Raw genomic sequence first — 24,968 nt, 5'->3', positions numbered from 1 at the left:
TAATGGCTTTAGGGAGCCTCTGAAGCCTCCAAGTGGAAAGACCAGTGATAGATGGGTCTGGGATGGAGATGTATGTGTCCAGAGCCATCTGCACATGGCTTAATAGAGGATGTGGATGCAAATGAGATCCCTTTATGTCACCATTCATGGTCACCTCTCTCCAATCACTCCACTTATGCCTGCCCCCATGCAAGGAAAGCAGGTCTCTGCTGCCTCCTAGAACCCCTCAGGCCTCTGGACCCCCTCCTGCTGCTGTAGAGCCTCTCGTATCATTGTATGGCCACTTTCATACATGTCTTCCCCACTAATGATACAGGAACACCTTGAGGGTAGACACGTGGCTCTCCTCCTGAGATCCTCAGCACATGGAGAAGAGCCTGGCTCCTGAGTAAGCAGGATACAGGCCCACTTCTCTAGCCCATCACAAAGCCCTAGTGCAATGCTGCTCCATAGAAGAGAATGCAGGCCCAGATCCAAGAGCCCCAACTAAAAACTGTTCTCAGAGTCCTCAGAGGAAAATGGTCTCATCCCTAGCTTTATTTCCAATAAACCAAGACAGGTTTTGAAAAATTCTTAGAAGACAGTGGTATGGATGTTTTCCTACTGTTACTATAAATAAGTGACCAATCAGGTATTTATTGGGTATGTATTTCTCTTTTGTTAAAGACATCTTATGTGAAAGGCACTAACAGATAAAGAGATGGGTAAGCTCTGTCCTTAAAGAACTTTTAGCACAGCCTCTTACTCAGAACCAGTGCTCTGGTTATAATTCAAAACAAAGTTGTGTGTTATTTCATGTGATTATCTCGAAGAAAATCAAAGCCTGATTCCGTAAGCAGTTTATAATCTCAAGAAAATAAAGGACAAAGATAGATGAAGTTAATTCTATCAGTATATAAAGAGCCACCCCACCTTCTCCAGTGCCTTTTTTCAACTGGAAAAAGATACTCTTCCTCTAAATAGACACAGCTTCTCAGTGGGTCATACGATTTGGCTGGATTTAAGCCTCTGTCCCCCCTGCCCTGGATAGATGTCCTTGTGCAGTGCACACCATGCACAACACATATATGACACCAGTAAGGTGTTATTCACAAGGAGGGGGTCAAGAGAGGATGAGAGAGCCAGGGAATGGGTAGAATTGACTGGGTATGAGGAGAAGGAGCAACTGCAAAGAAGGCTAGAGGTATGTCCGGTGACAAATGAGGTTTGACTAGGGTGAAGCGTATACCTGATGGAGTAAAGAAATGAGACTGAGAAGTTTGGTTGGGAAGTGATTGGAGAAGACCCCAAATATCAGGCTAAGAAGTTTATACTTGACCTTGGAGAAGCTGAGCATTGCCTAGGACCATCACCCCCCATGCTGGTTAATTTGAGGTATCAATTTGAGTGGGCCTCAGAGTGCCCAGATTAAACTTTGTTTCTGGGTGTATCTGTGAAGATGTTTCTGGATGAGATTAGCCTTTAAATCAGTAGACTGCCCTCCCCAATGTGAGTGGACATCATCCAATCCACTGAGCACTTGAATAAACAAAAGGTAGAGGAGGAATTTGTCCCTTCCCCCCCCCACCCCGACCGCACTGCTTAAACTAGTATACCTTATTTCATCTTCCCTGCCCTCAAACTGGGATTTACATCTTTGACTCCCCTGGTTCTCAGACCCTCAGATTCAGTCTGAATTACACCAATGGCTCTCCTGGGTCTCCAGCTTGCAGGCAGCAGGTCATGAGACTTCTCAGCTTCCATAGTCACATGAGCCAATTCCTCATAATAAATCTTAGATAGACTGGATAGAAAGAGATAGGTAAGTAGATAGATAGATAGATAGATAGATAGATAGATAGATAATCTTATTTTTTTTTTTTCCTCTGGAGAAACCCTATTATACTCTCTTTTCCCCAAACCAATGCCAGGGAGAGTTGGCTATCAGCATCAATGCTCCCCAAAGAGCTCACCTGCACCCTGAAAGTCCATGAAGGATACCACTGGAGGAAAAAACAATTATCTATCTCTGTGCTGACATGGAACTCCAAATGCTGTCTAATCACTTGCATATGACCAATATGTTTATTTTTACAATAGTATCATTTGATTAGTAGGATGAGAAAACAGAGTACGTAAGGGCTTTGATGAGGTTCAAAGAGAAAATCCACAAAAGCCAAGCTGGGACTGGAACCCAGGTCTCTGATTCAGGATCCAGGGCTCAAGGGCGCTGAGACTCTCTGCATTTGGCTTGGCAGCCTCCCTCTTTCACAGTCACCATACTGACGACTTGAATCTGCCAGTCCTGGGTCCTTTCCAAGAAAAGACAAAGCTTCCAAACAAGCAGTAATGACATTGATTATGCCAAGGCAGAGGCAGGGGATTCTGGATCATTTCCTTAAAATACTTGCTCAGCAGCACCCATGCCCTCACCCCCCACCACCCCTCATCCCAAGAAAGAAACGTACGGTACTTCATTAACATGAAGAAGAAATAATTCCCTGTGGATTTCTGCAGTCTCATTTCCTTAGCTTGTCAAATACCAGCAGTAAGCCAGTCTGGCTGCATTGTTAGCTTGGCTCTATCTTATTTTGTAGTGGTTTGCAGATTGCAGCAGCCTTCCGCTGCCACCCCCACTCCAGCCCCACCCCCCAACAGGACAAAAGCAAATCACCTTTGAGCTTCCTGGTTTATCATTCAAAAGATTTCCCTGTTCAACTTGGACTTCATACTATAGTATTCTCTTCTGCTATCACAAGCCGTATATTTTTCTCCAGGAAAGAACACAAAAGTTATTTTTAACACTGTACTACAAGATAGGTGATCGAAATATAATTTTAAAAAGTAAACAAATGGAAGACTTCCCAATATGTCATATAAGGCATAAAATGCATGCCGCTCTAAAGCTAATTTTCAGTTTTCATATTTCCATTCCTCCCCCTTTTTCTGCTTCACCCTTTTGCTACTCAGGAAGATGGGGTGAAAGGGGACTCCTCTTTTTTCTCAAAGACCCATCTCTCAGAGGCTGACTTTCTCCACACCTGAATTCACACGTCTCCCACATCATGACAATTACCTCCATGGTAACCACTTATGACATCATAAACTCAATGTGATAGCAGAAGAAACAAGAGCTACAGAGACCCCATTGGGTGCAAACGCCCTGTGTGATCTATGGGGCTCACCGGAACAAAGAGAATTTTGTTGAGATTTTAGCAAGAGAGTAATTCTTGAAATCTATTCTTGTATTTCAATATTTATTGAATTCCGGCGCTTCTTGCTACACAGGAGCCTGTGAATACAGACAAAGGGCCATGACATTTCTAGAATGGCATCACAGCACCTGCACCTGAAAGCAAACTAGTGAAACCAACAGATTTTAACCGAATGACATACATCCTTAACAACAGCTAGATCTCACAGATATTTCTGATGGTCAGAAGAGGGGCTCTTAAAAAGGCTCCAGGGTTTTATACAAAACAGTGGTGTTCCTGGAAAGTCTTTTTCCTCTTTCTACCTTTTCTTACCCAGAATAAATGCCCAAAGCCTCAAGCCAAGGTTAGCACCTATTAATTAATTTTGTGGACAGGAGCCAAAAAAAAGAAGAGTAGATGCACCATGAGCATGTGATACATCTACCACACGAACTTCACAGAGAGAGGGGAGGAAGTGCTTTGTTGTGAGACCATGGTGAGATGTGAGGTGAATGTTAACAACCACTTTCCACAGGCACTTCTCTCTGCAAGCGGCCCCTGCTTCGGGGCTTAAGATTTCATTCCAAATACTATTAGATACATCGGGGCTCTCAAAATGCGGATTTTAAGTTGGAGACATCAAAGTGCATCATTTACTAAAACCACCATGAATCTCCCTGCCTCTTCTTGCACAAGATGCTATTGTAAAACTCGGGCTGCTTTAATCTCTGTGATTGAAAAAAAAAAAATTTAAAAAGAAAGAAGAAAGAAAAGAAAGAAAAGAAAAGAAAAGAAAGAAAGAAAGAAAGAAAGAAAGAAAGAAAGAAAGAAAGAAAGAAAGAAAGAAAGAGAACAGCTTGAAGAGGAACTGAACTCTCACAATCTGGGAGCTAAAAAGTAAGCATCACCCAGTGAGCTCCTCAGTTTAATTACTGGCCTTAGAATTTCAATTTACATGTGTCTTAATTATCCACAGAAGGACTCACCTATTGTTCTCTGAATAAAAAATTTAAAAAGCAAACAGAAAATGGGGGAGGAAAGGCTTATTGAAGGGCCTCCGAGGATTAATCTTTGCATTCTTCTCATTTTTTCCCCCGAATTTGGGGATAAAATCTGTCACGGAATATTTGATTTTAGGGAAACAGTGAGATCGGTTTTGTGAACACAAACTGCTCCTGACCATTATTTTGGCAAATAGAATTTCAGAGGCACAGGGCTCTAGAAGAGGGTTACACCGAATTTTGCATAAACAAAGTAACTCAATCATGTTTCCTCCTGAGACACAGGAAGTCCAACTGCATGAATATGTTTGCTGATTGACCACACGGGTGTGGGTTCCAGGGCTCTTTTCAGTCAACACACCATTTGATGCCCTCAAATTTTTACTTGCATTTTCAAAGTATTTAATTTGGTTTGCTTGTCCATCTTGGATTGTCAGTTTCTGCCAACAAAACAGGAGAGCAAAATTAATTTTAACTGACTTTAATTTAAAAAAATGTGTCACTCCAGATTTCTAACAAGTAGAATGCTCAAAACGACTGGGCATTGCCAAAGCTTCAAGGAGTCTTCGAATAGCTATAACTGACTTATCGTGGGTTTATAGTGATACCTTGGGAGAGAGCATTTTTGATTATGAAGGAATAACTTTTTTATTAAGGCTGGAGACCCTTACTCCAGCCTCATTAATCAGTCAACATTTGTTCAAGCAGGTCTAGCTGGGCATTGGGCAAGAGATTCTGTTAAATGCTCTAGAGGATAAGAAGATGTCTGTACATGGTTCCTAAAGAGCTTGTTAAGGGAGATAGGAACTTTATAGACATGTAGAAACCATCAGTTACAATTAAGATGCACTTTGAAAGCTCTAAGGACCAAGGGACCACTTCTGAGTGGGGGACCACTGTGGGCTTCATAGAAATGTAATAGTTAATCCAAGAGAATTCAGCAAGAATCAATGGAGAGACATAATATATGCAACAACCCAAAGCCCAAAACCTGCGATATATTTAGAATAATGAGCAGAGGACTGGCTTTGTTGAGTGTCTGTTGTGGCTAGGATGCAGAACAGAAAGAGGATTTTGCAGGTCAAAGCCATAAACCCAAGAGTGGATAATATGGTCAACCTCTAATCCCAGGATCTGAGTAGGAGTCAGAAGAGAGAAGGAAAGGGATGCCAAGGGCCTCTAGTGAGAGCTCAAAAGAAGACCTTCACAGCTTCAGAGAGAGATAACGAATGCTGCATTTTTCCCACAGAAGTCAAGAAAGAGAAAGGAAACACATGTTCAGTTATTAAGCCATGGGGCTCTCAAGACTCTGTCGGCCTGGCATGAGTTTTCAGAGCCTGTCATAAGTGCGGCAACTTCCACCCAGTAGCACCTTAAAGGCATTGCTCTGCTTCTGACACTTAGACCAACCATGATATAGAATGCCATGGCTGCTGCTTCTGGAACAGCCATCACCCAAAGACCATTTGTTTGTTAGGAACCATTTGCCTGCAACCCAAAAGTCCTCAGGTGTTCAGCAAGGTTGGGGACACTTGGCAAGGTCTTCTATCCCTAGAGTAAGTGGGAAGAGCTCTGGGCTGGAAGTCAAAGAGTAGGTACTGGCCCATCGTGGCCTGGCTATGAACTCCCTATGGACTTTGGGTGAGCCTCTTCCTCTCTCAAGGTCCAATTTCACTCAGAAAATGAGGAGCCAGGACCAAATACTTGCTTCCTTGTTTTGCATTCTGTGAGCTGGGATCAATGGTTCCAAGCTCATGCAGCTATGTAAGGGTGAGAGAGCCTGGACCAAACCAAGTCTCCTGACCCCACTGATCCAGTGTTCTTTCCACAGCGCTGGCTTACTCAAGTGGGAGATGTTAACAGTAACCGCCCACACTCAGACTGAGTGGCTACTGCATGCCAGTGTGTCTCTATCCTATCTAGTTAGTCCTCACATCAATCATCTGACTTAGATAAAGCTATCAAATCAATGCACAGATAGGAAACAAACAGAAAGATGAAGTCGTTTGCCCATAATCACAAAATTAGTAAATGAGAAACCAGAATTTAAAGTTAGACAGCCCCATTCTAGGATGCATTATGCTTGTCTCTACTCTCCACACTACACAGCAGAATAAGAAGGAGCAGCAGAGCGACATAAGGGACATGGAACCTTAAAATAGAAATCATGGCAGTCTTCCAATGGTGAATTCACATTGCAAGTATGAGAGGTTTCAGAAGAAATATTTTGGTCAGTGTTGCTTGCCTGCATAACCTCCCCTCTCCCTCCCCACAGATGACCACATGAACAGTCCCTGGGGGATTATTTACGATCCAGTGGTCTTAACTGTGGTCTGAATGGAGTACGGATAATGACCACATAGAAAATCAGGAGACAGTGGCCTCCTGGCTGACTCCCCCAGCTCGTAAGACAAGGAAAACCAAAACCACCACAGATTATTTTTACTACAAAATAAAACCCAAGAGGAGGTATCCTCTCAAAATCTTCAGAGAGCCACACTGATATCACCCCTAGGCTCACAGGTGCACCTGCAGGCTTATGTAGTAGAATATATCTCAGATTCACGGCTGCGACAAGCCAAACATTAGTTTAAATAAAATAAAGGGAGCGGGTAATCAGAAACTTGAAAACTTCTTTCAGAGGACCATACTAAACAATCTCTATAACTTTTACCTATGATAATACAAGATCTCTATTCTAAGAGATTTAGGAGTTATTTTTGAGCAGATTTTCTTATCACTAATGAAAATGTGTTAGTGTGGGTGCAAGAACCCTGGACAAAAACTGGTAAGCCTACTTCTAGTCCAGTGCCTTCACCAACTGGCCAGTTGACCTTGGCTGGTCATTTGACTTTCCCAAGCCCTGGTTCCTCACCCGTAGTGAGAGAAGGCTGATGATCTTAGAGTTCTGTGAGCCAACCAAGGACCAAAAGCCCTTGAATCGTGTTTTGCTAGATGGATCCACAGAACAAAATTGTGATCCAGGGGGATTAAATTCGAATAAGAAACAAGAGGCAATGAATGCTCTTCTGAAAGAGGAATTAAGTTCAGATAAAAATCTGTGCCTCTGTCTGCTTCTGGAAGCTTGGCTTGGCACTGACCTGCTGCCAAGCCTTAGGGGCTCCTCAATCTATCTACACAGCAGGGAGAGTGAAGGTTCCTTCCCTGGGGGGATGCTGGCATAAAGCAAAGCACTGCAATCCTCCATGACCTCCCTGGAGGGAAGGTTTGCCTCCTTCCCAGAGAGAGCTTCAACAATGCAGATAGCAGAGTATCTGAAGGTAGTGAGCAGGGCAGACGTGGCTGCGCAGAAAGCCAGATAGGAAACCACTAATCTTCCTAGAGTGAGGACAGGAGTTCCTACTCACCATCATACTTTGTAATTCTGCCTCCAGTCTATGGGTTTCCCCCTAGTTCTGCCGGAAAAACCCTCTTGATGGCCACACACCTGCATGATCTCTGGCTGTTTCTCCCTACCCTTCTACTGCTGGATTGTATTTACCAAAATTTGTATTCCTCTGAGCCTCTAGGATCTTTTTTAATGCTGTTCTATGAAAGTAGATTAGCTTTGCTCAGAATTCAGTCTTTTCAATGCGTAGGGTTATACTTAGGTACTTTTAAAAGAACTTAATATTTCCAGCTGCCCAAGAGTGGAAGGCACTGCTCCTTCATTAGTTCATTATGCACTTTCCCTAGACATATAAAAACAGAAGATAGAAGGCCAGCATTCATCAGTGCATTGTAGCAGGGTTCCTGCATGTGATAAGACGGGGACCAGATGGCCCAGTTTCTGCCGATAAAACATAAAGCTCATGAGGGCAGTAATATTATAGTCACTGCATAGACCCAGAAATTAGAACAGCTTCTGGCACATGGTCGGTGCTCAGTAAATCTTTATAGAATGGATAGATGGATGGATGGAGGGAGGGATGGATGGATGGATGGATGGATGGATGGACTTCAAAACCCTGAGATTCTCTGATTCCTCAGCCTATGTCAATAATACTCTCATCTATCTGATTCTCACTAGTCACTATCTCCTAACACCTCCTGCTGTCATCCTATTTCCATAGTTATCTGGTCTCAGGGGCCTCCATACTGGTATACTGGCTGCTTTGTTTCTTGAAAAGATTAATCTTAAAATAATAATAAAAGCCATCATTTATTGAATGCTTAGATGTATTAATCACTATGCTAAGTACTTTAAATGTATCAACTCTTTTCATCTACAAAACAACCCAAGGAGATCATGATATTACTTCCATTCAACAGATGGAGAAACTGAGGCAGAGAGTATATGTTTTACCTAAGACTATCCTTCTGGTAAGTGGGGGAGGGGGAGGCTTAGTTTTAAACTCAGGCAATGTGGTTCCAGAGGTAATGAAGGCCCTTAAACCCCACACCTGCTGTGTAAACTTCAGCTCTGCTCACAACTAGAGCATTCATTATAGATCTCTCAACCAGAGGAAAGGAAAGGATGCTCAAGGTCCATATGCCTTCCAAATCACCAGAAGCACTTCATGCTTTACTAGGTTCTCAAGGCCCTACTGGGTTCCTGTGTTAAGTTTTATCTGATTCATGAAGAGTATTTTTCAGGCAAAAGAATTGCAAATAACGATGTAAAGTCTATTCACGGCCAGGTACCAAATTTTGTAACTGGTAGAAACCAACAGGTAGAGAGAGTTCAGTCTGATTAGATATAGATATAAGCCTTTCATCACTACTCTAAACTGTGCCTATTATGTTTGGTCTGTAATGGATGCTTAATGACTGTTGAATTTATGAACAATTTGTTAAGAATAAACTAATAGGTAATAGAAAAAATAGAACTTTAAGAACTTTAAAGATAACAATAGGAAAATTCAGGTTAAAACTCTTTTTTTGTTAGATAACAAGATGTCATTATTCTTTAAAAACATGCATCTTCAGTGTCTGCCATATTCCTGGCACTATGCTGGTCATGGTGAGGGACAAAGGAAAACTATTACTAGAGACCCCATAGTCGGGAGTTATAGCTGAAGTGGGAGATGAAATTAAAAAATAGAAACTAGACTGGGATAATTCTTACTTGATAAAAAGTATTTGATACTATCCTGTGTCTCAGGATAAGCAAATGTGTTCTACATTTTTTTCTTATGGTTAAAATGGTTAAATCCATTTTAGAGGTGAGAAAGCATAGAAAGGAAGGTCACTTGCCCATAATCACACATGTAGTAGCTGTCATGCCAGGATTTAAAGGTGGTCAATCTGACACCAGAGCCATTTCCTAATCTGGACCATCCACAGGAGAATAAGAGTGGCATAGGAACATTAGGTAATATCAGGACTCTACAAATTAACCTACAAATATATTTGCACCTATAGGTATGGCTGTTGTTACATTTCTGTGTATGTGTTTATCATAAAGGAGATCATATACTTTGTGCTGCTTCCTGAATTGCTTTTTTTATATATAGCATATGTCTTGAAGATATTTCCATGCACTTACAGAACGCATCAACCTTATTTGTTTCTAGCAGTGTATTCCATCGTATAGATATTTATTTAACTCTCTTCCTACTGATGGAAAATTTAGGTTGTTTATAGTTTTCAATTATAATGCTTCAGTTAACATTTATGGTTGCATGCACATGTATGAATATTTCTGAAGTACATATTTATAGTACTAAAATTGTTTGTTCATTATAAATCAACATTTTTACAGTGGATATATCATTGGGTTTTGCCATTTCAGGCAAGGACATAGTTAAAGTCACTATGCTGATGTGGACTCCAGAGACAGGCATTATGGATGAGTATCTATCTACCTCATAATTGTATACAGTACCTTACACTTTCCACACATTGTTTCATTTAACTTTATAATAAGTTATTAGAGAATACTATTCTTATATTACAGATAAAGTAACTGAGATGTTCCAAAAATAAGGTATTTGTCCAGGGTCATTCCATTAATTAAAGTCAGAGCTGCAACTAGCAAAAAAAATCTCATTTGTAATTTAGGGCTTTTTCATTTCAAACCACATTGATACAATGAATTGTATTTAATAAAATGGCTTGTGCTCAGTTGTTAACATGCCATGTATATAAGTTTTAAAAAGTGGACAATATGAATTAGTTATGGATTACAAGTTTTGAGGATAGAAATGTGTAAAAGAGGATGGAAAGTGTTTTCCAGCCCCTAAATACGATAATCTCCTGATACTAGAGAAATAAAAATAAAATAAAATGAAGAGAAGAGCTCATTGCTGATAAAATGGAAATTAAAACGAGTCCAGAAAGGGTGGTTGGAACAGGAGAGTGCTACGAAAAGTGGTCCTGGGAGTCCCCATAAAGATTTGCAAAAACAGAAGGCCTCCAAACATACTCACTGTCTTGTGGCAGCTAGGGTAACCCAGACTCAACCTTCTCACCTAAGAATAGCATTCAGCTTAGAAGTTTCTACTCTAAACTGAAAAGTGGAAATGATAATTACTTGATCAGTAGAGAACTCCAAGTTGAATTTATCTCAAAGATAATGTACTCCAAGTAAAAGATTCTGCTGTTAAATATTACTTATGATTGAACAATAGATATCATTAGGTAAGAGAATTCTGAAAAGGAATGAGTAAGCTTCTCTGCAGAAATGAAATCTGTTCTTGATCATCTTGATCAGAGTAATGACAGAAGGAGGAGGAAATCTATAATGATGTTTTGATAAACTTGCTCAGTCAGATGCCCTAACATTTACATGTAAGTTTCAACGAAGACTTCTGCCAGGACTTGAGATATCCCCTCTCAACAGCTGTCAAAGACAGAAGGCCCCTGTCTCAGCTCCTTTCACTTGGCTAGTATGTAATTTATCTATAAATTGTTACTTTTCCTCCAGTTCCAACTGTATAAATTGCAAGATGAGATAAAGTTGGACAGGAACTCATGCTGAATAGTGTCTTTGAAGATGGTTGTCTTGGAAGATGGCTTTTGAAAACATGTAAGCTTTCACTAACAGCCCACGGTTAGAAGGAAATTTTTAAAAATTGAAATTGTCCCTTCAAGACACATATTTCTAAAAAACTATATGGATCTTAAGGAGAAGGTCTTGGACTATGAAAAATAGTTGGCAACAGAATGCACCCTATTATTGCCTGCCACCAGGAGTTTGCACTAGAATTTACAATTTTGGCTTTAAGCAGGACACTGAGTGTCCTGGCAACCCTGTATAAAAGATTGGCTGTGAACTTTGCCAAGGACTTATTTACATTTCAGCTGACCAAGACTTTTAATAATCGTCTGACTTCCAAAGCACCTATTCTGAGATCTTCTGCAGTAGCCCATGGGAAACAAAAGGCTTCATTCTCATTTAGAGTCCTCCTTGGGCTCCAGCAAAGAGTCTCTTCTCTCTCTAGGGATTCTTGATAAATATGTAGCTCATAAGGAGAGCAAGCAAGGGGTTCAATCTGTGACAGGAAGGAGAGAAACTATGATACCTTCATAGGACTCTCAACAGATGCTTAATGCACAAAGGGCTTGAAGGAACTACGAGATAGTTGTTGCTGTGGCAACCATGCATGCCTAAATGAACAACAAAATTAATAGTCCTAACAGGCTTCCGTGGCATCAACAGGATGACATCACGTCCCTTTACCAGGGAATGTGTACGTTCAAGAGTGATCCTACTTAGATATGGTTCTCATATAAAGAAAATTAGTGTCTGATAATAGCAAACAAACAGAGTAATGGTCACGTACTTGCCGCATAAACTTCTGCAAGCCAAGGACAAGGGGCCATGTTATTCTGACTCCCTGCTGAAGTTAAGAGGCACCTTTCAAACCCCCAGGCCTTTCTGTAACATTCTATTTAATTTTATCATGCTATTGCTAGTCTCCTATTGAGCTTTTGTTGTAAGCAGATAAAGCTAAGGGGGAGCTGAGAGGAAGCAGAATGAGATACAAAAAGGAAAAAGTAAAATTAGCTATAGCATATAATTGGACCCTGCTCGGCCTTGAGGAAGGCACAATACATGTTAATTAAGCAGATTAATATGTTGCTTGCTAAAGGGACTATTCTAGACAGTAGGAAGTAAGTTTAAAACAGGTAAGAGCTTTTTTTTTTTTCTAGACTAAGGTAAGTTGAGCTATTGCTCTGAATAATTGGATGAATTTTATCCTTGGGTAGCGATAGGGAATGGGGGACAAAAGCTTTCTTAGGAGGTTAGATGTTATTAAAAATCCATTGGGCTAAGCAAGTTTTAGATCATGAGAGATTTTCAAGAAATTGCCCAGTCACTGTCTATTAATTGAACTGTACAGTGATAGTGTTCATGTGATATAATGGCCTTACAGATAAGGGTAACATTCAGATCCAATTTTAGGCAGAAGTTTCATTCCCCAAATGTTTATTATAATTATGTGACAGAATTGGTTACTCCAGTAGTTGGAATGAAGAAAATATTTCAGGTTAAATAATTTGTCTGAAGTTCTGGGCCTACATTGGAAATAAATTTCTTTGTCAGGTAATATTGAATTGAATGTTTCAAGCCTGGCGCTAATGAGCCCAGTCACATGCATGGGTTAGCAGGGCTTAGCACAGATCAGATCTACAATCAATGCCAGTCAGTTCACTCAGAAATACATCCAAGTTGGCCAAAAAGAGTAAGCAAAAACACATAACGAACATCATGCAAAACCATCATGGCTCAGAGTATACACAAGGCCAAAACAGAATCAAGATTTCTTTTTTTTTTAATTTCAGAAGTAGAATTTAGTGATTCATCAGTTGCATATAACACCTCAGTGCTCATTATATCATGTGCCCTCCTTAATGCCCATCACCCAGTTACCCCATTCCCACACCAGACAACAGAATGAGAGAAGATATTTGCAAATGTCTTATCTTCTTCTCTAAAGAAGAATGAAGCACAACTTGTGATGAGCACCAGGTGATGTGTAGAATTGTTGAATCACTATGCAGTACTCCTGAAATTAATACAGCACTGTATATTAACTCTATGGGAATTAAAATAAAATAAAAATTTTAATTAAAAAATTAACCTTAGACAAAATTAGACAATATTCTTAGGAAAACATAAATATGTAAATTATTTTTCTGTTTAAAATATACACCTTGTTCTGAAGTTAAATATTTAAAAATTTAAAATAAATATTTGTCTTTTAAAAAAAATAATGAAGCACACATACCTATGCTTACAAATAAAAGTGACAAATCATTTTTTAAAATTCTCTAAGTAGTTATCTGAACTCTATAGAATGTGAGTCATATTCACAAGTACTGCTTTTTCTGACTTTACAGTATCAGCATGAACACATTAATTTTGCAAATAAAGAGGCAAATAAGTGCATCTTAATTACACAAAATCAAAGGAATATATGTTTTAAATATTGTATTATGAAGTGGTGAGAGTCACACATGAGGATAAATTATCATCTTAAATATTCCTTTCCCTCTCCACTCATGTCCATAAGGAAATCCTGTTGTTAGAAGCCTGTAACATATATTACAGAACATAGGTGACAACAAAAAAGTAATCATATATCACATAGTATCACTTGGCTGCCATTCTTGATGTCCTATTTCTTGATCTGAGTGCTGGTGACATGGATATAAAAGCGAATACACTTTTATGAATGTTCATGCTCTATAAACTTCAACAAAGTTTTCTGAAAGCCTTTTCTTGCTCTGCACAGCTGAAGCCTACAAATAGTTACAGGTTGTTTTTCCAGCCAATACATTTATTCCTATAAAAGTGAAGGTAAAAAATTTTTATAATAAACATATTTTAGGGGTACCAAATAAGTTCATTATTTAAATAAAAGAAGTGGATTACAGCTCTGGCTTGGCCACTAACTAGTGTTTGACTTTGAGCCTGTGCTTCCCTTTTCTCTCCCAATTAAAAAGGGCTGAATAAGCTACAGTCCAGTATCTCTTCCAGCTTCAGTATTACTGGATACTGGGTAACAGGCCAAATGAGAAGTGAGAATCCTTTGGTAAATCTTTCTGTAAAGCAACAACCCACTTCCTGGTTTATGTCTTCGGTAAACAAGAATTTAATAGGGGGAGACAGCTGGAGTGAACAAAAACCCAATTGACCCATATGACTTGGCTGTAAACCACAAGAAAGCCTCAGTCTAGTCACATCATGCTGGATCCCCAAAGAAAGGAGAAGCTGCTAAGCATTTCCCCCATTAAAGTCTGAAAATCAGTAAAATGGGGATTAACCTCTTCCTGCCAAAAGAATTGTGCAGCGTTTTCAGTGGAGCTAAGTTTAGTCAAAGGACTACTTGTTCCATAAACATTTATTGGGCCAAGTGGACCCCCCTGGTGGCTGAAGGGTATAAAATAGCAAAAGAGGCAGACAGAACTCAGCTCCATGAGTTTCAGGAGCTTGGGGGGGGGGGGGGTTACACAGACAAACAATTACAGGGGGGAATTTGATTTGTATAATAAGTGCTGTGAATGGAGATATGAAAGATACAAAGTGAGCAAGCACAAGAAGGGCATATAACCCAGTAGGTGATAGGGGGTAGGGACACATTAGGGAGGTTTTCTGGAGCAAGAGATCTCTAAATAAGTAGAGTTAGCCATATAACCATGTTTAGCTCGTATGCTGGGAGCCAGGACAGCCTCACACAGGCTCAGGAGTCAAACTACTTAGCTTTAACTCCAGCTGGGCCTGGGTAGGGCTCCTACATTCTCACTAAGCTTCAGTTTCCTTATCTGCAAAATGGGAACAATGATAGTACTCATGGATTCTTATAATGATTAAGTGAGAGAATCCATGTAAATCCTGCTAAACACAAAGCCTAACTACTACCATTGTTACCATCAATAGTGAGACAGATGTGGGGAGGGGACCACAGAACATCTCTGCATAGATTGGCCCAGAGGGGACAAGGAATATAGCCATTTGGTGTCCTGACAATAGTCCAGTCCAATTGGAGAGGAGAAGGGAGGAGGTAAGGAGATGAGGCTGGAGTGGAAGGAAAAAGGCCCTGCACTTTGTGTTAAGGAATTTGGAATTCATCCTGAAGGAATGAGGAACACTAAAGTGTTCTAAAAGGAGAAGCTCACAATATCCACTGTCCATATTTATCAGAAGTAAGCATGCTGCCTACATAAAATACATATATTTATTTACATATATATTTATTTATTTATTTATTTTACCCCAAAGCATTTAAGACTGCATCCACTACCCATTTTCCTCTACAGAGGATGAGGTCCTGTTAGAATTCAATAGCTCGCCAATACCCAGGGATTCCCTTCCCTTGGTGAGCTGGATATGCTGAAGCTTAAATAACTGCCGTTAATTCAGGAGAGGCATTACCAAAATAATGTAATTCTACCTAAGAGACCCAGTTCTGAAAATTAACATAGTATATCTTTTCATGAGCCATGAGCTGCAATAAACAGCAGGCCTCTCTTGAGTCATTAAACTTGCTCTATTAGATCACAGAAAATCCCAGAGAACTAGCCCTGCTATGGCTGGATTTTTGTTGAACGTAGACCTCTTTTTTTTTCTAGCAAAAGGAAAATAAACATAAACCACAGCAGCAGAGACTTCTGTGACATGGGATGCAAGATACTTCTCTTGCACTTCCCAACTCTTAAACCCCACCTCTAAGAAGAACTTTAATAAGAACAAACCAAGGCTTCTCATCCTGAGATTAGAAGTAAGTATTAGAGTGAAGCCCATAAGGGATGGATGCAAGGACTGACCTGAGTCAACACTGACATCAGTCACAAATGATCTGGAAGAAAAAGTTAGCAATAAGTCTTTGATGCAGACACCTTTATATGCTTCTGGGTAGCTTAATGCCAAGAGGCAGAACACTATATATAGGGGGAGTAGGCAAGAGAGTGGTAGATGTGATACAAGGGTATTTGGAAGAGAACAATCCAAGTCCTCCTTGTAAAAAGTATGAACTACCAGTCAAAACCCAAAAATGACACCTGGAATTATTGTGTGGCCCCTGTGGAGCCAGAAAATATGGGTTATCATTAAGAAGAGCATGAAAAGTAAAAAAGAAAGCAAATCACCACTCTTCAGCCCTGTCAATCAAAATGGAGGCACATCTGCTCCTGAGATGCTATGTGGCTTCATGGCTAAGCACCAAAAAATAGAAAACAGAACCTGCCTGCATTTTTATACATCTCCTACTTGTCCACCAGACTCCGTGAAATCACATATAGTGTTTAGCATACAGCAATGACACCTAAATATCAGTAACACATACCATTTTGTTCATGCATTTAGTGAGTACTTATTGCACACTGGTTAAATGCAAGGCAACATGCTAGCAACTAGGGGGACAGCATCAAGGATGAGACATGTACACTGACCTCAAGTGGCTTACTGTCTAGTAGATGAAATGAGATATGGACATTATCTACAACATAGGGCACAAAGTAATAAAAACCACAACAGAAGAGCAGATAAAGTGTTACAGAAACAGCCTGCATATACTTAAAGGATATTATTATGTCAATAAATCATATATATGTAAAATGTATTTTTATTAACCTCATTCATTTTAAGGATTAACCTGGACACTGATGGTCACTGATTTTACTTACTGGCAATTCCATTAATGCCCAGAACCGGCAGCTGATATTGATCATCAGATCACAGTGGCAATAGGAAGATGAGAAGTTTCTGAATGAGGCTGAACTCTGGGGCTACTCTGAATAGTGGATATTCAGAAGATGCTTTTTTTTCTTGATGGCAGAAGGTAGAAGAGAAACTGAGCTTTTGAGTGAAATCTGCCACCGTTTCTGTTGCCTTTGCCCTCAGGAACTTGGTTTATCCTGCAAGGTGCAAGAGCCAGTGCTCTAAAATGCTCTTTAATGGAGGGGAATAAAAATCAGGCTCCTTGACAGGATGAAGTAGTTAACATCCTGTTTCCAACTAAGTCAGCTTAGAGAAGCCATTTACTATATTACAACTCTGTCCTCCCCTGCTTTATCCCACACCAAAAGGTACACATTGGATTTAGGAGATTAATTCTGCTTGCGGAACTGTCAGCTCTCACCAACCCTCATAATCAGAGTTCGAGAGGGAAATCAGTGGTACTATAGCAGAGCTTGAGACAGAAACATGTTTGGGACTATGAAATTACTATTTCCTGCAAGTAAGATAATCCAAGGAAACTATACTCCAAGGAAACTAGGTATAGAAGGAGTTTTTAATTTTGCTAATTAGATGCAAAGCCCTCTTACTCTTCTGTGTGTGCTCTGACACAGGAACAGACTTACATGGCTAGCTACCTTTGTAGTTAGCAATGTCTACTTCATGGACCTCTTTAATCAATGCAATTACACAGACTAGCCCCATTCTCCTATCACTCCCACCATTATATTTACTTTTGTATCTGTGTCTGTTAGTGGGGGAAGGGGCATATTTATACAGGTGTCTCTTAGTTAATGGAATGCATTTAACTGGGAATTGAGTTCCTAAATGCAATGAAATCACATCTCAGAATGCAGCAAACCTCTTAAGACCATATATTTAAAGAAAATGAAGATCTTCAAGCATAAGACATTATTGAAAATATTAGCAATGAGTCAATGGAGAAGTATCTGTTGAGTTTCTAATATATGAAGGTCTGTCACTAGATGCTATGTGAGTTGTTGTTTTTTTTTTAAGTTGAATATACAGGGAACCTGGGTGACTCAGTTAAGCTTCTGACTCTTGATTTCAGCTCAGGTCATGATCTCAGAGTCATTAGACAGAGCCTGACGAGGGCTCAGCACAGAGTCTGCTTGCGATTTTCTCTCCCTCTCCCTTCCCTCATTCCCTCTCTCTCTTATAAATAAATAAATAAATAAATAAATAAATAAATAAATAAATAAATAAATAAAATCTTTTTAAGTTGAATATATGGCCCCTTTCTTCAGGAATCTTATCATCTAGTTGAGAAGACAAGTTAAAAAGTACACAAATTAGATATAAGATTTACTATTAGAGCAATACCAACATGTATGCTAAGTTCAGGGAGTTTAAGGAATGGAGGAGAATAAGAATAAATGTTAAACTTTGCTTCAAAAAAGCTTGGACTTGTTGGAAAATCACCAAGGCTTTAGGAATTCCTGCCTTTCAGAGAGACCCACCTTTTTGGAACAGGGTGGCAGGAGTTTCCACCTTTTTGAAACTCCTACTGGCAGGAGTTTCAGTTTTTGTGTTCTGTTTTTGGTCTTTTTAATATTATGATTTGTGCTAAAATATATAGCATAACATTTAACCTTGTAAATACTGTCCTCCATCCAATCTCTAAAGATGATTATTTTTTCAATTAATTAAGGAACATTTACATTATTCAAATCATATTTCATTTGGTTTTTTATTTGAAAGATACTGGAGGTAAGTATTATATTCTCTGGATTCTCTAAAATCTATAGTTGTAGCTACAGAATCACAAACACATTCTCTACTTCATAAAATAAGAATACTGTTCTAGAAAAGTACAGATTCCATGTTGTGGGTGTTTTCATAAACAATTGCAGTTGTAACTTCAGCTCTAACAAAACAGAAATCTTAATTGTCGACCAAAATAACTCTTAAACTTGAGTTTTAAATTGTCATATTTTAGGATTCTTAGTTCTCTTTCTCTCTTTATTCATTTCTAATATGTGAAGAGCCCAGAAAGGTGCAAAACTTAGAAGAGACATCAAAATCAAAGCTGAATATTTGGATTCAAATTGCAAAGGAAGATAAGGGATATTTTTGGAGAATCACGAAGGCTATGTCTGTGGTTATTGCTTTAAATCAGTTTAAGCACACACTGCATTTTAAATAAGTTGTTTGCCTGGTTTGTGTTATTTTTAATAAATAAACATAAAACTATAATCTTAAATGCATGGTGAGAATCTAGATAATTGCTTTTACTTTTATAATTGAGAGTCAGCTGTGTATCAAAACATCTTGAGTCTGAAAGCTGCCCTAGGAATGACATCTTAGGCATTTAAAATACTAAGTGTGGAGTAAAACAACAGGGCACCTGTGGTCATTGCATGCGTGTTTCTTTTTTCTTTTTTAAAAAGATTTTAGTTATTTATTCGTGAGAGACAGAGAGAGAGGCAGAGACATAAGCAGAGGGAGAAGCAGGTTCCATGCGGGAAGCCCGATACAGGACTCCATCCCAGGACCCCAGGATCACAACCTGAGCCAAAGGCAGATGCTCAACCACTGAGTCACCAGGTGTCCTGCATCAGTTTTTCTAAGTTTTTATTTCACCCCTCTAGAATTCCCAGAAATATGGACCAAGATGTTCATATATTTAGAAAAACATACGAACCGATTACTTTTAAATTACTTTTAAATTACAAACTAAAGGAACCCCAAACTATCCAACTTCATATCCACACGCAGAAATTCTAACATCACAGTTCGAAACTTCTAAGTCTAATTACTGTGCCAGTATTAGGATTATAATGCACCCCATTCTTGATTATTCAAAGACTAATTATCTAGGCCAGGCACTTAAGCTTGTCCCTATTCCCTTGGTTTTTTGCCATTTGGTTATTTTAAGGTTCACTGGCCTCTTCACATGTCAGGCAGAGGAAATAGAATATGAGACTCAAATCAGCAAATTTTAACTTCTCATATGATCTACCCCAAATTTTGGGATACAGGAGGAATAGCTAATAGGACAAATGAGGTTCTCTATGCATTTGATTTATTCACCGCGTTGTCTTTCTCCAATGATAAGCTGGCCAGATGTCTTGAAGTAAGTAAAATAACACTTGATTTTAACTCTTTGACCTTCCTATTGTTTCACTTTATTGATTAATTTTGTCCCTCAGATCCCAGTTCTTCCTCCCTTTGTCCTTCTTTCTCCCTTTCCTTTCTGTCAGCAAGATTTACATTTATTTACTAAATGACAGTACTTTATTTCTGACTTTGAAAGGGAATCCCTAGGATATCCAGGCCTTTCCTATCACACTTTTAACTCTACTAGATTTGTTAAGCTAGACCCTCCCTTCTATATGCTTACATGCTTACATGCTAACTCCAGCAGAGAATGGGGTGCAGTCCTGTAGCTCCTCCCTCAACTATAAGTTTTTCATGTCTTGTCACTTTAGATACTCATACAGATTTTTAAGACGACCCACTATCCAGCCACATGGCTCTCTCTACTTCCACTATGTACCTTTGTAAGTGACAAAATCCTTAGCGAATAGGATATAAACCAAAGCATTACTTCTTTCAGTCCTGCCTTCCCATCATCGCTTGTTCAGCAGCCAAAGCCACAAAAGTTTCCTACAGTTTGAGCTGTATAGGATTCCCCAACCCAGGCCAGAATCCCCATGAAGAAGACTCTTTTCCAGGTGGCCTTTTTACAAAGTCAACCACGAACTGCTAGGGGAGAAGGATATAAAATGGTATTACCTACAGATGTGTAGATGGCATATGGAGCACAGATGATAAGCAGAAATAACCTAGAAAGTTGGCACCAATAGAAAGATGCCAGTAATAAAATACAGCAATAACTGATATGGTAATTAAAATAAAAATAAAATATTATAGATATCCCTGAAAGATACAAGGTAGACTTGAACAAATGGAATGTTTCGTCTATCCCTGGATAGGATGATTCAACATCATAAATACATTGGTTCTTCCTAAGTTTATTTATAAATTTAATTCAATACCAATAAAAATGCCAACAAGATTTTCTGTGGAATTGGGCAAGTTGAAACTGAAGTTCATATGGAAAGCAAACATGCAAGAATAGTCAGGAAAATACTGAGAAAGAAAAGCCATAAGGTTGTGATGGGAGGGGGAACTGGCTATCACCAGACATTAAAACATGCTAGTGGAAGCTTGTAAGTTCCTACTTAGTCTACAGGTTAGAGAAAGGCTTTTAATCATGGTTCAAAACCGAGAGGCAATTAAAAAAAGATTATTAAATGTGATTACATAACAATAAACATTTTTGTATGGCAAAAGAAAAAACACTATAAGCAAAGTCAAATGTCTTTGATAAGCTAAAAGAAAATATTTGCGACACATGCCACATACCACCAGCAGTCAATATCCCAAATATATAAATAACTCTTAAAAATACAAAAACAATGGCTTAAAATGGAAGAATGACATGAACACACACACACACACATATGATCTAAAGTAGCCTTTAAACATATAAAAAGTGATCAGATTCACTCATAATTACAGAAATGCAAACTTAAACACTGAGATGCCATTTCTCATTTCTTAGATTGGTGAAAAATTTTAAATGTGACAATATATTCTCTTGGCAAGGCTGTAAAGCAACAAGCACTCACATACAATGCTGATGAGAAGGCAAACTGATGGACCCTTCTGGAAGATAATTTGGCCATATCTAACAAAGTATATATGCACATATCTTTTGACTCAGGAATTCCACTTTTAGGATTCTAGCCTAAAGGTATATCTCAAGTAATACAAAAATACAGATTGACAAGATTATTCATTGTGTAGTAGTATAAGTGCAAAATATTAGAGACAATCTAAATGTACATACACAGGAGAGTAGTTGAAAAAACTGTGGTTCATCCACACAATGGAGTACTGCATTATAAGCAGCAAACAAGGAAAAGGAAGAGCTCTATGAACTGATATGGAGGGATTTTCAGGATATGTTGTTAAGTGAAAAAAAAGCAAAGTACAAAGACAGTATCCACAGTATGTAACCTTTCATGTATGAAAGACAGAAATGTAAGAAAATATATATCTGCTCATTTGTATAAAAGGAATACAGGAAGGGATAAAGCAGTAACTAATGAGCATGGTTACTTTCTGGTTGGTGGAAAAAGAGGGCATGGGAACAGGTAGTAAGGATGAAGGGAGTGACATGTCTCTGAATATACCTTTTTATATAACTTTGGCTCTTAGAACCATGGTAAAGTTTCATGGTAATATATATTTTGTGGATAATGAAAACCAGGTTCCCTACTCTCAGAGAAAGAAGCTACAACTCAGGAAAAGAGAAAAGCTGGAATAAACCCTGTGGTGTTAAATTGAAATCAGAGGTATCAGCACAACTCATGGATTTTAATATACGTACCAATGGATACATACAGGAATAAATTATACACACACACACATATACATGTGTGTTTATCTACATACATATATTTTCTGGCTCTTCCACTTGAGAGAGTCTAGAAAAAAACTGACACTTGGTCATTTAGGCACACTTAGTGCCCAGATCCTAGTTTCTAAATAACATTCTCCTATGATAGGGACCTAGGCTTCTTGGAGAAGTGGCCAGTTCTACAGCTGAGAAAGGGAAAATACAAGGTAAGCCTGGAACATCTTATGTGTCAGAAAGTAAAGAAGTGTTCAAAAAAGCTATAGACCTGTTACAAGGACATGGAATCCAACCTGAAGAAGCTCCTAACAATCAAAGCTGTTATTTTGACTAACAAAATAACAATAATAATAATAGTAATTGATTATAATCCACAGAATATACAGCAAATACCCATGAGACCATATTAATCTAAATAAATAATCAGCCACAATTAAACAGGGAATAAGCTAGTTACAAGAAGACAAATACTGTTATATTCCTCTTCTATGACATTTTTGGAGGAGTTAAATTCACAGGCACAGAAGGTAGAATGGTGGAGGTAAGAATAGGGAGTTAGTATTTAGTGTGTACAGAGCTGCAGCTGGGGAAGATGAAAGAACTTCTGGAGCTGGATGGTGGTGATAGCTACACAATAGTGTGAATGTCCTTAATACTGCAGAAGTGTACACTTAAATATAGTTAAAATGGTAAATTTTATGTTACACATATAAAAATTTTTAATGTATTTAAAAAGCAAAAATAAAAATAAATACTAAACAGAAGAATGTCCAGCTCTTCCTTAGAGAACTCTAATAAATGCAGAAAGAATGAGGGAAAATAAGAAAACCTCCAGTAAGCCAATGCTAGTGTATTAACTGCTGCTGTTAGTGGATGTTAAAATTTTTTGAGCAAAAGTATGCTGAGGGTTGTCTGGGTGGTGCAGTCAGTTGAGCATCTGACTGTTGGTTTTAGTTTAGGTCCTGATCTCAGGGTCATGAGATCAAGCCCCACATCAGGCTCTGCACTGAGTGGGGAGTCTGCTGGAGATTCTCTCTCCCTTTCCCTCTGCCTAACCCTACTCTCTTTCGCGTGCTATCTCTTTCTCCAAAAATCAATCAATCAATCGATCAATCTCTTTTTTTAAAGTATAATGAGAAACAGGGTATTTGCATAGTCAGAGTATCTCCCCAAAGATATTTATAAATTACAAAGGGGAAGATATTAACTTTAAAGTGCAAAAACTTGGCAGACACCATCCTAGCTATGTGTTCAAAGGTACTACTACCACTAATAAGACATATCAACATAAGAGATATGGATATTCTTGCCAAAATGCATCATCAAAACCCAATCATGAGAAAACATTAGACATACCTAAACTGAGGGACATTCCACAAGACAACTGATCTCTAAAACTTCAGAAGAATCAAGATCTTTAACCCAAGGGAAGATTGAGGAGCAGCTGGGGAACGATTTCCTATAAAGGACATTATTGGCATAGCCCGAGAAAGTAGAACAGTGTTTGAGTACTATAAGGTAGTAACATATCAGTTAATTTCCCTATTTTGACAATTGCATTGCAGTTATATAAGAGACACACTTACATGTAGGAAATACATACTCAAGTACTCAGGGGTAACAGGACATTAGGTCAGCAATGTAGTCTCAAATTGTTTGGTGAGAAGAAAACTACTTGTACTGAACTAAAAGATAAAGGGCTGGAAAACATGAAAGAATGGGAGAAGCTCCAGCATTTATCTCATATAATTTCAAAAGCAGAGAATTAAGGAAGGGGCAAAGAGGAGGCAAGGGGCAAAGGCACCACTGGAAGAAGTAACAGCTGAGAACAGCTAAGAATTTTCCAGGCTGGGGAGTGAAGAAAGCCCAGAGTGAATGTTTACATCAATTGCTGAGACAGAACAACAAAAATAAATCCACATCTAAGCATACCATAGTGAAAATTCTAAACAGCAGGGATAAAGAGAAAATCCTAAATGCTACCAGGAGAGAAGACAGATTACCTACAAAGAGGCAGTCATTAGGCTGAAAGCAGGCTTCCCATGGGTGAATTGACGCCAGCAGATACTAGAGAAATAGCTTCCAAGAGATAAGCAAAATAATGCAAAACCAGTGTTGCTCTGACCGTAGTAGGTCTTGAAAGGATATCCCTCAGCAAGAAGAAAACTGAACGCAGAAGTAAGGAGTGGGATTTAAGGGATATACTTAGCAAAGAAATTAACAAAACGGCCTGTAAATCTACCTAAGTAGTGGTTACTGATAATCACAACAGCAACCACAGCTACAACAACAACTAATTTTTGCCTTTAAAAGCTGGTAAAATGAACAATAAAATGGCAGATTGTGGGTAATTAAAGCCTGATAAATTCCTTGTCTTGTTCAGAAAGAATAGAACAACTGAAGCATTATAGGCTTTTGGTAGAGAGCTTAATGTGTATGTTAAAAAATTATTTAAAAATTAGAATTAAAATTTTCAAACTGCTGAGGTGGAGGGAAAGAATAATAGTGTATAAATCCAAAATAGAGCAAGAAATGATTTTTTTAAGTAGGTAAAAGCTTGGTAAATAAAAATAACATAAGGTAGTAAAAATAAGTCCAGCTATGTCGTTAATCACAATCAATGGAAACTGATTAAACACAGCTAATCAAGAAAGCTACTATATCAATAAAGAAATAGACATCAGCAATGAGCTCAAGAGATGCACCTAAAACAAATAAAG

The 24,968-nt window shown here is 38.7% G+C and overlaps 2 long non-coding RNA genes across 45 annotated transcripts in view; one reads left to right on the top strand and one right to left on the bottom strand.

The window, feature by feature from the left end:
• The window catches only part of LOC144314342 (uncharacterized), a 154,973-nt gene that overhangs the window by 68,988 nt on the left and 61,017 nt on the right, over positions 1 to 24,968 (bottom strand). For 20 of the 43 annotated variants that reach the window (XR_013380147.1, XR_013380144.1, XR_013380142.1 and 17 more), the window contains exon 1: positions 2,654 to 3,014. The exons of 4 other annotated variants lie outside the window; for them this stretch is intronic. This is a non-coding gene — a long non-coding RNA (uncharacterized LOC144314342). Of the gene's footprint in view, positions 1 to 1,935; positions 2,312 to 2,653; positions 3,042 to 10,545; positions 13,909 to 15,889; positions 15,918 to 16,747; positions 16,979 to 24,968 lie in introns of those variants that run through there. 19 more of the 43 variants (XR_013380156.1, XR_013380158.1, XR_013380161.1 and 16 more) reach the window with 8 other exon arrangements.
• LOC144314345 (uncharacterized) lies at positions 10,473 to 18,974 on the top strand. Of its 2 annotated transcripts, none has more exons than XR_013380183.1 (3): positions 10,473 to 11,144; positions 15,695 to 15,843; positions 16,710 to 18,376. It is a non-coding gene; the product is annotated as an uncharacterized LOC144314345 (long non-coding RNA). The 2 variants fall into 2 exon arrangements; XR_013380182.1 differs by lacking the exon at positions 16,710 to 18,376 and adding an exon at positions 18,806 to 18,974 and having other exon boundaries at positions 10,476 to 11,144.

This window comes from Canis aureus, chromosome 5 (assembly GCF_053574225.1).
Source record: "Canis aureus isolate CA01 chromosome 5, VMU_Caureus_v.1.0, whole genome shotgun sequence".
NCBI lineage: Eukaryota > Metazoa > Chordata > Mammalia > Carnivora > Canidae > Canis > Canis aureus.
The sequence above is the reverse complement of the archived record's forward strand: the minus strand, read 5'-3'. Positions and strand labels throughout refer to the sequence as shown.